The 13,828-nt window shown below is 44.2% G+C and overlaps 1 protein-coding gene across 5 annotated transcripts in view; it reads right to left on the reverse strand.

The window, feature by feature from the left end:
- Positions 1 to 13,828, reverse strand: part of CTNND2 (catenin delta 2) — a 901,977-nt gene that overhangs the window by 466,484 nt on the left and 421,665 nt on the right. The gene's annotated exons all lie outside the window — the stretch shown is intronic.

The raw sequence follows: 13,828 nt of genomic DNA on the forward strand, positions 1-13,828 counted from the left end.
GGACGCGGGTATGGACATGTGGACGCGGGTATGGACATGTGGACGCGGGTATGGACATGTGGACGCGGGTATGGCCATCTGGACGCGGGTATGGCCATCTGGACGCGGGTATGGACATGTGGACGTGGGTATGGACATGTGGACGCGGGTATGGACATGTGGACGCGGGTATGGACATGTGGACGCGGGTATGGCCATCTGGACGCGGGTATGGACATGTGGACGCGGGTATGGACATGTGGACGCGGGTATGGACATGTGGACGCGGGTATGGCCATCTGGACGCGGGTATGGCCATCTGGACGCAGGTATGGCCATCTGGATGCGGGTATGGACATGTGGACGTGGGTATGGACATGTGGACGCGGGTATGGACATGTGGACGCGGGTATGGACATGTGGACGCGGGTATGGCCATCTGGTCGCAGGTATGGACATGTGGACGCGGGTATGGACATCTGGACGCGGGTATGGACATGTGGACGCAGGTATGGACATGTGGACGCGGGTATGGACATGTGGACGCGGGTATGGACATCTGGTCGCAGGTATGGACATGTGGACGCGGGTATGGACATGTGGACGCGGGTATGGACATGTGGACGTGGGTATGGCCATCTGGTCGCAGGTATGGACATGTGGACGCGGGTATGGACATGTGGACGCAGGTATGGACATGTGGACGCGGGTATGGACATGTGGACGCAGGTATGGACATCTGGTCGCAGGTATGGACATGTGGACGCGGGTATGGACATCTGGACGCAGACGTTAGGTGGCCGGGATCCGATACCCCACCGAGGGGCACCCTTGGAGGCACATTTTGAATGGACCCAGACCCAGTGCTGTGACTTGCAGTCACTAGTGATGCTGACAGGTGCCGCAGTCCTCCTGAGCCCCACGGGGGAGGGGCTGGGATTTCACTCGCTCAGCAGGGTCCGCATCAGCCAGGTCACGCCCTTGGGCCAGCGGTGGGGGCGGGGGGTGTTGGCGACAGGAAGCGGCTCTGGGAGCCGTGCGGCTGGCCATGCCCACGGGCCTCCGAAGGGGCTTCTGCCTGCCTCAAGGCTGCCAAGACTCTTCGAGGGTCAGCACGGGACTCGTGGGCCAGCTCTGAACTGGAAAAGCTAAAGAGGGCAAGAGGCAGGCTGCCCGTCTGCGGGCCGAGGGTCTAGAGGAGGTGACTGCCTGGGGCGCAGGCTCCTTCAGGGCTGGCTGGCACGGAGACGCGGCTTCCCGGGGTTGGCGTGGGTTGTGAGGGACTGAGCATGCGCACGGGCGGACTCCATCAGACGCATGCAGGCGCGCACGCACACGCACATGCAGGCACGCACACGCACGCACGCACACGCACGCACGCACACGCACGCACGGACACGCACATGCACGCACGCACGCACGCACGACCTCCGCGGGGCCGCTACCTCCCTTTCCAGGGGCCGGGAGAAGGCCATTCCCGCGGGACGCCTTGCCTCGAAGCGGAGTCAGCAACTACCGTTTTAAGTGAAGTTTCGACTACGGGAGTCGGTGTTGCAAGTGCCCAGTGAGGCTGGGTTTAAAAAAAACATTAAAGTGACTTTCAGAATCACTTACTACCCAAATATTCGAAAAGGTCACCGAGCAGTGAGGCTTGGGCCCCGTCGCGGGGACCAGGCGCCGGCCGCACCGGGTCGCGCCTTCTCGCCGCGGGGCTTGCGGCGACGCGCCGGGTAGCCCTGGCGGCTGTGGCGGGTGGCGGGCGCCGGGCTTCGGGGCACGCGGCCGCCGCCAACGCAAGCGGAAGTGCGCCCGCCGCTATTTACCGAGCCTTAAACCCGGCCCAAGGGAAGGGCTCTCCCGCCGAGGCCGAGTCCACTTGAGAGGGCCGCGGGATGGCCGTGCATGCGCTGGCGATCGGTCTCAACGGGCTGAGCCGCCTGGAGGCGTGACGGCCGCGACTGTACCTGCCCACCTTCCTGAGGACGCGGCGGGCAGGAGGCAGGCTCCTCGTGGTGAAAGAAGTGATGGCGGGGCACCGAGGGGCTCAGGGGGCTAGCTTCTGGCTTGATTTTTTTAAATTTATTTATTCATGAGAGACACAGAGGTACGCGGAGACACAGGCAGAGGGAGCCCGACCTGGGCTCGACCCCAGGACCGGGGTGACGCCCTGGGCTGAAGGCGCGCGCCCGGCGGCGGAGCCCCGCAGGCGTCCAAGCGTCTGACTCCTGATTTCAGTGCAGGTCATGACCTCAGGATGCTGAGATGAGCCCCACGTTAGGCTCCGCACCCGGCGGGGTCTGCTTGAGATTCTCTCTCCCCCTCCCCACCCCCAAGAACTCTCTCTAAAGTAAGTTAATAAAAATAATCTTTTAAAAAATGGATGGATTAGTCCCTGTGTGAAATCACAAAATAGTAGACCTTTCCTAACTCTGCCCATTCAGAAATTAGCCATGCTGTTCATTTGTTACTGCCGTTAAAATTATTTACACCAAATGATTTATAAAAGCTAACAATAAAGTAGGACTCTAATAATGACTGATACAGGATCTGGAATATCAGTTTGAATAGTCAGTTTATGGATTTATGTGTAGAGTTTATTAAATGATTAGTTAAAATTATTTTAAAATCATATTTTTAATATCTTAATATTTAAAATTTTAGAATATTTAAAATATTTAAAATTTAAAATTAATATTTAATATTTTAAATATTTTAATCATATTTTTAAAAAATCAGGCAACAGATTCATCTTTAGCCATGAACCAAGAAAAAAAAAAAGACAATATTATGAATTTCAGTACCTTCAGAAGAGGTCAGATTTTATTGCTTTTATTGCATTCTATTAGTGTGTTTAATTTTGCTTTGTTTTTGTTAAGTAAGAAAACTAGGTAGTGATACAAGTACTACTATAAAAATGCAAGGAAAAGTAGTTTTTTCAAGTTATTACTTCATGTACTAACACATCATTGAAATGTAAAAAACGCTTGTCCACCCACTTGTATCTTGTCTAAAACATTATTTTTAAACCTAGAGAACTTGGGTTCTCATGCTAATAAATTCCAAAGAATAAAAAAGAAAAACACAATTGTTTAGGTATCTAATCTTTTCATTGAAAAGTAATTCTAATCAAAACACAAACGATTCATTGCCGTAGCCTATTGTGAGGTCAAATAAATGTTTTTGATGCTCTCATAAAAATACATTTGCTTATTTTTACGTTATTTACAGATAGACTATGATTCTTTACAAGAGAAACCAAAGCTTTTGTCATGAGCATTTCATTGTCCCTGTTTTTGAAAACAAACTAATTGATCAACTGTTTCAAATGAATAGTGAATTCACAGAAGAATTCAGCATCTTAGGCTTTGTCACTGAATACATGTGGCTATAGCATTCAGCCAAAACCACATTGTTATTGGCCATCATGATGCCAACAAGATCTGGATCAGCCCTCATCAGGAAGCTTGTCTCTCTGATCTAATGTGGGTAGAGAGCACGTGGCCTTGTAGAAGCTAGAAGCCATCTGAGTACTTCAGGGTGGAGGTGGGGGTTGTGCATTGGGAGGATAGACAGCAGGGAATACGGAAAGGCAGACTCTGAAATCACTTGGTCCCTAAAGACTCCACTGAGTCACAACCAGCCATGATGGCCACTTCAAGAGAGTGAGATATTAAATTAATTTGTTGTGTTGGTTTCTCTGTTACTTGCAGCTGAAAGCTCCTAACCAATGTACTGTTGTTATTATTATTCTTTTTAGATATTACTTAGTTCTATATGAAGTTATATTATTTCATTAATAACACTACATATAATAATTTATACTATTTATTGCTGGATTACCTATTATCTGTAATCATTACTAGAACATATTTTCCTCAAGAGTAAGACAGTTTCTTTTTTTAAAGTTTTTATTTAGGAAACAGGCAAGATGGCGGCAGAGTAGGGTCCCCAAGTCACCTGTCCTCAGCAAATTACCTAGAAAACCATCCAATCATCCTGAAAACCTACGAATTCGGCCTGAGATTTAAAGAGAGACCAGCTGGAACGCTACAGTGAGAAGAGTTCGCGCTTCTATCAAGGTAGGAAGACGGGGAAAAAGAAATAAAGACACAAAAGGCCTCCAAGGGGGAGGGGCCCCGAGGAGCCGGGCTGAGGCCGGGGCGAGTGTCCCCAGGACAGGAGAGCCCCGTCCCGGAGGAGCAGGAGCTGCACCAACCTTCCCGGGCGGAAAGGGGCTCGCGGGGAATTGGAGCAGGAGCCCCAGAAAGGCGGGGACGCCCTCGAGCTCCCTGGGACAGTAACAGAGGAACTGCGCCCCGGAGAGTGCGCCGAGCTCCCTAAGGGCTGCAGCGCTCGGCGGGACCCGAGGCAGCTCGGAGGGGCTCGGGCGGCGGCTCCGCGGAGGGGGCTGCGGGGCTCCGGAAACAGCTCAGCGGCGGCGGATCGGGCGGAGGAAGAAGCTCCGCGGAGGGGGCTGCGCGGCTCCAGGAACAGCTCGGAGGGGCTCGGGCGGCGGCTCCGCGGAGGGGGCTGCGGGGCTCCGGGAACAGCTCAGCGGCGGCGGCTCGGGCAGAGGAAGAAGCTCCGCGCGGAGGGGGCTGCGCGGCTCCGGGAACAGCTCGGAGAGGCTCGGGCGGCGGCTCCGCGGAGGGGGCTGCACCGCCGGGAGCGCGAATCCAACAGCGCAGGCCCCGGAGCACAGGGCGCCGGGACACAGCCCAGGATCCGGCCTCCCCCGGGACAGGCAGAGGCCGGGAGGGCCCAGGACAGCAAGGACGCTCCTGCCCGGAACTGAGCAGATCAGCGGCCCCGCCCCGGAGCCCCCAGGCCCTGCAGACGGAGAGCCCCGGAGCTACTGCGGGAGCTGACTCGAGGGTCCCAGAGCTGCCCCCGCCACTGGGGCTTCCTCCCGGGGCCTCACGGGGTGAACAACCCCCACTGAGCCCTGCACCAGGCAGGGGCAGAGCAGCTCCCCCAAGTGCTCACACCTGAGAATCAGCACAGCAGGCCCCTCCCCCCAGAAGACCAGCGACACGGACCAGTTCCAAGGGAAGTCAAGGGACTTAAAGTACACAGAATCGGAAGATACTCCCCCGTGTTTTTTTTTTTGTTTTGTTTTGTTTTTTCTTTTGTTTTGTGCTTTTTTTTTCTTTCTTTCTTCTTGATTTCTGATTGCTTCCCCCACCCCACCCTTTTTTTTCTTTTTTCTCCTTTCTTTTTCTTTCTTTTTCTTCTCTTCCCCCCCCTTTTTTTTCTTCTTTCTCTTTTTTCTTTTTCTCTTTTCTTTCCTTCTCTCTCTTTTTCTCCTTTTCGCAATACTACTTGTTTTTGGCCACTCTGCACTGAGCAAAATGACTAGAAGGAAAACCTCACCTCAAAAAAAAGAATCAGAAACAGCCCACTCTCCCACAGAGTTACAAAATATGGATTACAATTCAATGTCAGAAAGCCAATTCAGAAGCACTATTTTACAGCTACTGGTGGCTCTAGAAAAAACCATAAAGGACTCAAGAGACTTCATGACTGCAGAATTTAGATCCAATCAGGCAGAAATTAAAAATCAATTAAATGAGATGCAATCCAAGCTAGAAGCCCTAACGACGAGGGTTAACGAGGTGGAAGAACGAGTGAGTGACATAGAAGACAAGTTGATGGCAAAGAGGGAAACTGAGGAAAAAAGAGACAAGCAATTAAAAGATCATGAGGATAGATTAAGGGAGATAAATGACAGCCTGAGGAAGAAAAACCTACGTTTAATTGGGGTTCCTGAGGGCGCCGAAAGGGACAGAGGGCCAGAATATGTATTTGAACAAATCCTAGCTGAAAAATTTCCTAATCTGGGAAGGGAAACAGGCATTCAGATCCAGGAAATAGAGAGATCCCCCCCTAAAATCAACAAAAACCGTTCGACACCTCGACATTTAATAGTGAAGCTTGCAAATTCCAAAGATAAGGAGAAGATCATTAAAGCAGCAAGAGAAAAAAAGTCCCTGACTTTTATGGGGAGGAATATTAGGGTAACAGCAGACCTCTCCACAGAGACCTGGCAGGCCAGAAAGGGCTGGCAGGATATATTCAGGGTCCTAAATGAAAAGAACATGCAACCAAGAATACTTTACCCAGCAAGGCTTTCATTCAAAATGGAAGGAGAGATAAAGAGCTTCCAAGACAGGCAGGAACTGAAAGAATATGTAACCTCCAAACCAGCTCTGCAAGAAATTTTAAGGGGGACTCTTAAAATTCCCCTTTAAGAAGAAGTTCAGTGGAACAATCCACAAAAACAAGGACTGAATAGATATGATGACACTAAACTCATATCTACCAATAGTAACTCTGAACGTGAACGGGCTTAATGACCCCATCAAAAGGCGCAGGGTTTCAGAATGGATAAAAAAGCAGGACCCATCTATTTGCTGTCTACAAGAGACTCATTTTAGACAGAAGGACACCTACAACTTGAAAATAAAAGGTTGGAGAACCATTTATCATTCAAATGGTCCTCAAAAGAAAGCAGGGGTTGCCATCCTTATATCAGATAAATTAAAATTTACCCCAAAGACTATAGTGAGAGATGAAGAGGGACACTATCTCATACTCAAAGGATCTATCCAACAAGAGGACTTAACAATCCTCAATATATATGCCCCGAATGTGGGAGCTGCCAAATATTTAAACCAATTAATAACCAAACTCAAGAAATACCTTGATAATAATACACTTATACTTGGTGACTTCAATCTAGCTCTTTCTACCCTGGATAGGTCTTCTAAGCACAACATCTCCAAAGAAACGAGAGCTTTAAATGATACACTGGACCAGATGGATTTCACAGATATCTACAGAACTTTACATCCAAACTCAACTGAATACACATTCTTCTCAAGTGCACATGGAACTTTCTCCAGGATAGACCACATACTGGGTCACAAATCGGGTCTGAACCGATACCAAAAGATCGGGATAGTCCCTTGTATATTCTCAGACCATAATGCCTTGAAATTAGAACTTAATCACAACAAGAAGTATGGAAGGACCACAAACACATGGAGGTTAAGGACCATCCTGCTAAAAGATGAAAAGGTCAACCAGGAAATTAAGGAAGAATTAAAAAGATTCATGGAAACTAATGAGAATGAAGATACAACCATTCAAAATCTTTGGGATGCAGCAAAAGCAGTCCTGAGGGGGAAATACATCGCAATACAAGCATACATTCAAAAACTGGAAAGATCTCAAATTCAAAAGCTCACCTTACACATAAAGGAACTAGAGAAAAAGCAACAAATAGACCCCACCCCCAGCAGAAGAAGAGAGTTAATTAAAATTCGAGCAGAACTCAATGATATCGAGACCAAAAGAACTGTGGAACAGATCAACAGAACCAGGAGTTGGTTCTTTGAAAGAATTAATAAGATAGATAAACCATTAGCCAACCTTATTAAAAAGAAGAGAGAGAAGACTCAAATTAATAAAATCATGAATGAGAAAGGAGAGATCACTACCAACACCAAGGAAATACAAATGATTTTAAAAACATATTATGAACAGCTGTACGCCAATAAATTAGGCAATCTAGAAGAAATGGACGCATTCCTGGAAAGCCACAAACTACCAAAACTGGAGCAGGAAGAAATAGAAAACCTGAACAGGCCAATAACCAGGGAGGAAATTGAAGCAGTCATCAAAAACCTCCCAAGACACAAGAGTCCAGGGCCAGATGGCTTCCCAGGGGAATTCTATCAAACGTTTAAAGAAGAAATCATACCTATTCTACTAAAGCTGTTTGGAAAGATAGAAAGAGATGGAGTACTTCCAAATTCGTTCTATGAGGCCAGCATCACCTTAATTCCGAAACCAGACAAAGACCCCACCAAAAAGGAGAATTACAGACCAATATCCCTGATGAACATGGATGCAAAAATTCTCAACAAGATACTAGCCAATAGGATCCAACAACACATTAAGAAAATTATTCACCATGACCAAGTAGGATTTATCCCTGGGACACAAGGCTGGCTCAACACTCGTAAAACCATCAATGTGATTCATCATATCAGCAAGAGAAAAACCAAGAACCATATGATACTCTCATTAGATGCAGAGAAAGCATTTGACAAAATACAACATCCATTCCTGATCAAAACCCTTCAGAGTATTGGGATAGAGGGAACTTTCCTCGACATCTTAAAAGCCATCTACGAAAAGCCCACAGCAAATATCATTCTCAATGGGGAAGCACTGGGAGCCTTTCCCCTAAGATCAGGAACAAGACAGGGATGTCCACTCTCACCACTGCTGTTCAACATCGTTCTGGAAGTCCTCGCCTCAGCAATCAGACAACAAAAAGACATTAAAGGCATTCAAATTGGCAAAGAAGAAGTCAAACTCTCCCTCTTCGCTGATGACATGATACTCTACATAGAAAACCCAAAAGACTCCACCCCAAGATTGCTAGAACTCATACAGCAATTTGGTAGCGTGGCAGGATACAAAATCAATGCCCAGAAATCAATGGCATTTCTATACACTAACAATGAGACTGAAGAAAGAGAAATTAAGGAGTCAATCCCATTTATAATTGCACCCAAAAGCATAAGATACCTAGGAATAAACCTAACCAAAGAGGTAAAAGATCTATACCCTGAAAACTATAGAACACTTCTGAAAGAAATTGAGGAAGACACAAAGAGATGGAAAAATATTCCATGCTCATGGATTGGCAGAATTAATATTGTAAAAATGTCAATGTTACCCAGGGCAATTTATACGTTTAATGCAATCCCTATCAAAATACCATGGACTTTCTTCAGAGAGTTAGAACAAATTATTTTAAGATTTGTGTGGAATCAGAAAAGACCCCGAATAGCCAGGGGAATTTTAAAAAAGAAAACCATATCTGGGGGCATCACAATGCGAGATTTCAGGTTGTACTACAAAGCTGTGGTCATCAAGACAGTGTGGTACTGGCACAAAAACAGACACATAGATCAATGGAACAGAATAGAGAACCCAGAAGGGGACCCTGAAATGTACGGTCATCTAATATTCGATAAAGGAGGAAAGACTATCCATTGGAAGAAAGACAGTCTCTTCAATAAATGGTGCTGGGAAAATTGGACATCCACATGCAGAAGAATGAAACTGGACCACTCTCTTTCACCATACACAAAGATAAACTCAAAATGGATGAAAGATCTAAATGTGAGACAAGATTCCATCAAAATCCTAGAGGAGAACACAGGCAACACCCTTTTTGAACTTGGCCACAGTAACTTCTTGCAAGATACATCCACAAAGGCAAAAGAAACAAAAGCAAAAATGAACTATTGGGACTTCATCAAGATAAGAAGCTTTTGCACAGCAAAGGATACAGTCAACAAAACTAAAAGACAACCTACAGAATGGGAGAAGATATTTGCAAATGACATATCAGATAAAGGGCTAGTTTCCAAAATCTATAAAGAACTTATTAAACTTAACACCAAAGAAACAAACAATCCAATCATGAAATGGGCAAAAGACATGAAGAGAAATCTCACAGAGGAAGACATGGACATGGCCAACATGCACATGAGAAAATGCTCTGCATCACTTGCCATCAGGGAAATACAAATCAAAACCACAATGAGATACCACCTCACACCAGTGAGAATGGGGAAAATTAACAAGGCAGGAAACAACAAATGTTGGAGAGGATGCGGAGAAAAGGGAACCCTCTTACACTGTTGGTGGGAATGTGAACTGGTGCAGCCACTCTGGAAAACTGTGTGGAGGTTCCTCAAAGAGTTAAAAATAGACCTGCCCTACGACCCAGCAATTGCACTGTTGGGGATTTACCCCAAAGATTCAGATGCAATGAAACGTCGGGACACCTGCACCCCGATGTTTCTATCAGCAATGGCCACAATAGCCAAACTGTGGAAGGAGCCTCGGTGTCCATCGAAAGATGAATGGATAAAGAAGATGTGGTTTATGTATACAATGGAATATTACTCAGCAATTAGAAACGACAAATACCCACCATTTGCTTCAACGTGGATGGAACTGGAGGGTATTATGCTGAGTGAAATAAGTCAATCGGAGAGGGACAAACAGTGTATGTTCTCATTCATTTGGGGAATATGAATAATGGTGAAAGGGAATATAAAGGAAGGGAGAAGAAATGTTGGGAAATATCAGGAAGGGAGACAGAACATAAAGACTCCTAACTCGGGGAAACGAACTAGGGGTGGTGGAAGGGGAGGAGGGCGGGTGTTGGAGGGGAAGGGGTGACGGGCACTGAGGTGGACACTTGACGGGATGAGCACTGGGTGTTTTTCTGTATGTTGGTAAATTGAACACCAATAAAAATTAATTTAAAAAATAAAAATAAAAAATAAAAAAATAAATAAAAAAAAATAAAAAAAAAAAGTTTTTATTTAAATTCCAATTTGTTAGCATACAGTCTAATATTAGTTTCAGATGTACAACACTTCCGTACAACACCCGGTGCTCATCACGACAGGTACACTCCTTCATCCCCATCATCTATTTCATCCCCATCATCTATTTTCCCCATGCCCCCTGCCCACCTCCCTCTCATATCCATCAGTTTGTTCTCCATAGTTAAGAGTCTGTTTCATGGTTTGCCTCTCTCTTTTTCCCCTTTGCTAGTGTTTTGTTTCTCAAATTCTATATATGAGTTAAATCAAATGGTATTTGTCTTTCTCTGACTTATTTTTTTAAAGATTTTATTTATTTATTAATGAGAGAGACAGAGAGCACGGCAGAGGGAGAAGCAGGCTCCATGCAAGGAGCCCAACGTAGGACTCGATCTCAGGTCCCCAGGATCAGGCCCTGGGCTGAAGGCGGTGCTAAACTGCTGAGCCACCCGGGCTGCCCTCTGACTTATTTCATTTAGCATAATACTCTCTAGCTCTATCCATGTTGTTGCAAACGGCAAGATTTCATTCTTTTTTTATGGCTGAGTATATATACACCATTTCTTCCACATCCATTCACCAGTTGATGGACATTTGGGCTACTTCCATACTTTGGCCATTGTAGATAATGCTGCTATACACACTGGGGTGCATGTATCCATTTGAATTAGTATTTTTGTAGTTTGGGGGGGTAAATACCTAGCAGTGCAATTGCTGGGTCGTAGGGTAGTTCTATTTTTAACTTTCTGAGGAACCTCCATGCTGTTTCCCAGAGTGGCTGCACCAGCTTGCATTCTCGCCAAGGGTGCAAGAGAGTTCGCCTTGCACATCCTCGGCAATACTTATTATCTGCTGTGTTGTTGATTTTTAGCCATTCTGATAGGCATGAGGTGAGATCTCATCATTCTAATTTGTATTTCCCTGATGCTCAGTGATGTTGGGCATTTTTCATGTGTCTGTTGGCCATTTTCTTTGGAAAAATGGCTATTCATGTTGTCTGCCCATTTTTTTAATTGAATTATTCATTTTTTGGGTGGTGAGTTTTTTAAGTTCTTTATATATTTTTAGGATACTAACCCTTTATCAGATTCGTCATTTGCAAATATCTTCTCCCATTCCATAGGTTTGCCTTTTAGTTTTTTTGATTGTTTCCTTTGCCGGGCAGAAGCTTTTTATTTTGATCAAGAGAGTGATGATAACTTCTATGTTGTTCATTGCCATATCCCCAATATCTACCACTCCATCTGGCACATTGACACTCAGCAAATGTTGACTGAACGTAAGATAGCTTTTGTTGGATCCACTGAATATAATGTCATTCCAAGGAACTCATTACTTTTACAGTTGTTAGATAGTACGACATAAAGTTTTATTCCAAGAGAGTTGGAAAGAGCCCTTCATTTCATGGAAGTAGAAAAACTAAGTGATAGAAAATCCCTTCTTGGACTTAACAAAGGGCTGGTTTGTCTATATCAAACAGTACATCTCAACATGCTCCTATTCCTTGCCTTCTGCAGATGTTGGCTTCCACACCTCTCTCAACCTACATGCCATTTTTATGAAATGAGTTGCTTCTTACATTTCTGTGACATGTATTACGAAGTCCACTGGCAAAATTCTTTCCTTAGGTCACAATACATCTGGACCAGTTAAAGGTGCTACTGGCAAGTTCTATCATAAAATGTACAGAAGATGTCACTCTGTTTATTGCCCTGAAATATTCTAGAACTAACATGTTGGGCTGTACTTTCATGCTCTACAACAGAACAGTCATGCTTCCAGTGGTGGTGTCAATGGGCAACATTTAAAGCTCTTAAAAACAACTGACACTGCTGGAGAGAGGCGTATCATCAATTATCACATCCATTCATCCAGTATGTTAGTACAGAGAAATGAAGCCAGCAGACCCTCTGGTTTGCTCCACTAAACACCCAGTGCACAGCGGGCTTCTTCACCAGGCCTTGTGTTATCAAATCCTCATGTCAAAACATGTCTTTCTGGAAAGAGACTGATTCAGACTTAGAAATATGTTCCAAAGCAGCCATTTTATGGATAAGTTCTTTCACATTTGGGGGCAAAAAATGTGTTCAAACATTTATAAGTATTAGAGAGTGAATTTTGTTCAGGCTTTGTCCTTTCTTCAGATTATCAAATCCATGTGTGTTGTTATTGACATTTTAGGAAGAATAAGTTTATAAAGAAGATAAAAATTAACCATATCTCACAGGTAAAAGATATAAACATAAAATTATGTTAATTCACAACCTAAGTAGAGATACCCTATTTTTCATGAGTGTATTATAGTTGGCATATATAGTACTGTTCCTTAACATTATTGTCAACATTTTTTCCTATATCATCACATTAAAAATTAATGGTTGCATAATGCTCAAATCAATGCATGCACTGCAATCTTTTAACTATTCACCTTTTATTAGAGGAAAGGCTTTATATATTCTTTAAATATAAATCAATTTTGAATCAAGTTTGATTTCTGCAAACTGAATTAAATGGTTATAACCATTTTTAAGGGTGGTATACATAGTGCCACTTTTTTAGAAGAAAAATTGGAACAATTTTCTCTTGCCTGCACCCAAGCTAGTACTGCATATTTCAAAGTATGTATTTCTCAATTTTGTAGGTAAGAGTGGTATTTCTTGAGACAAGAAGTGGATGGTGTATGATAATAGAAATTTATTTTTCACAGTTTTAGAGACTGGAAATAAAAAATTGGGGCGCCAGCATGATCTGGTTCTAGTGAGGATTCTCCTCCTGGGCCTCTCCTAGCCTTACTTCATAGAGAGCGAGAGCTCTGAGGTCCCTTTTATAAGGGCACTGCTTCCATCTATGACGGCTCCCTCTTCATGACCTAATCATTTCCCAAAGGTTCTACCTCTTGGTACCATCCCACCGGAGTAGGATTTCAATCGATGAGTTTTGAGGGGCACAAACATTCAGTCCATAATACTTCTTTTAATTTAGGTTTCTTTGATTTTTACGAATTTGACTCTTTATATTTCTCTTGTAAATACTTACTCTTTTCATGGTTCTTGTCCTTTGCACATGCTTCCATTAGGATTTTTGTATTTTTCTACAATTAATTATAAGTATTCTTCCTTTATTAAGCATATTGATAATCCGTTATTCTTTTCTTCAAATGTCTAACATCTCTCTTAATGGAATATTCTCATTGCTGCAAATTGTCATACAGGGTAGACATAAGAAGGAAGTATAAAAGTGGTCATTAATACAAGGAGTATTTTATTGTTGCAAAAATTCTGGGGTTTATAGAAACGTAAAAAAAAGGGCAAAATATTAACTTTAGGACCAGAGTCTCTTTTATGATACAGATTAGGTTTGTGCACATGATACCAACCCATTTCTGGATTAGAAATCTACCTTAAGCGTATTAGCCATAGCTTTGAAGT

Source organism: Vulpes lagopus, chromosome 17, assembly GCF_018345385.1.
Source record: "Vulpes lagopus strain Blue_001 chromosome 17, ASM1834538v1, whole genome shotgun sequence".
NCBI classification, from domain to species: domain Eukaryota; kingdom Metazoa; phylum Chordata; class Mammalia; order Carnivora; family Canidae; genus Vulpes; species Vulpes lagopus.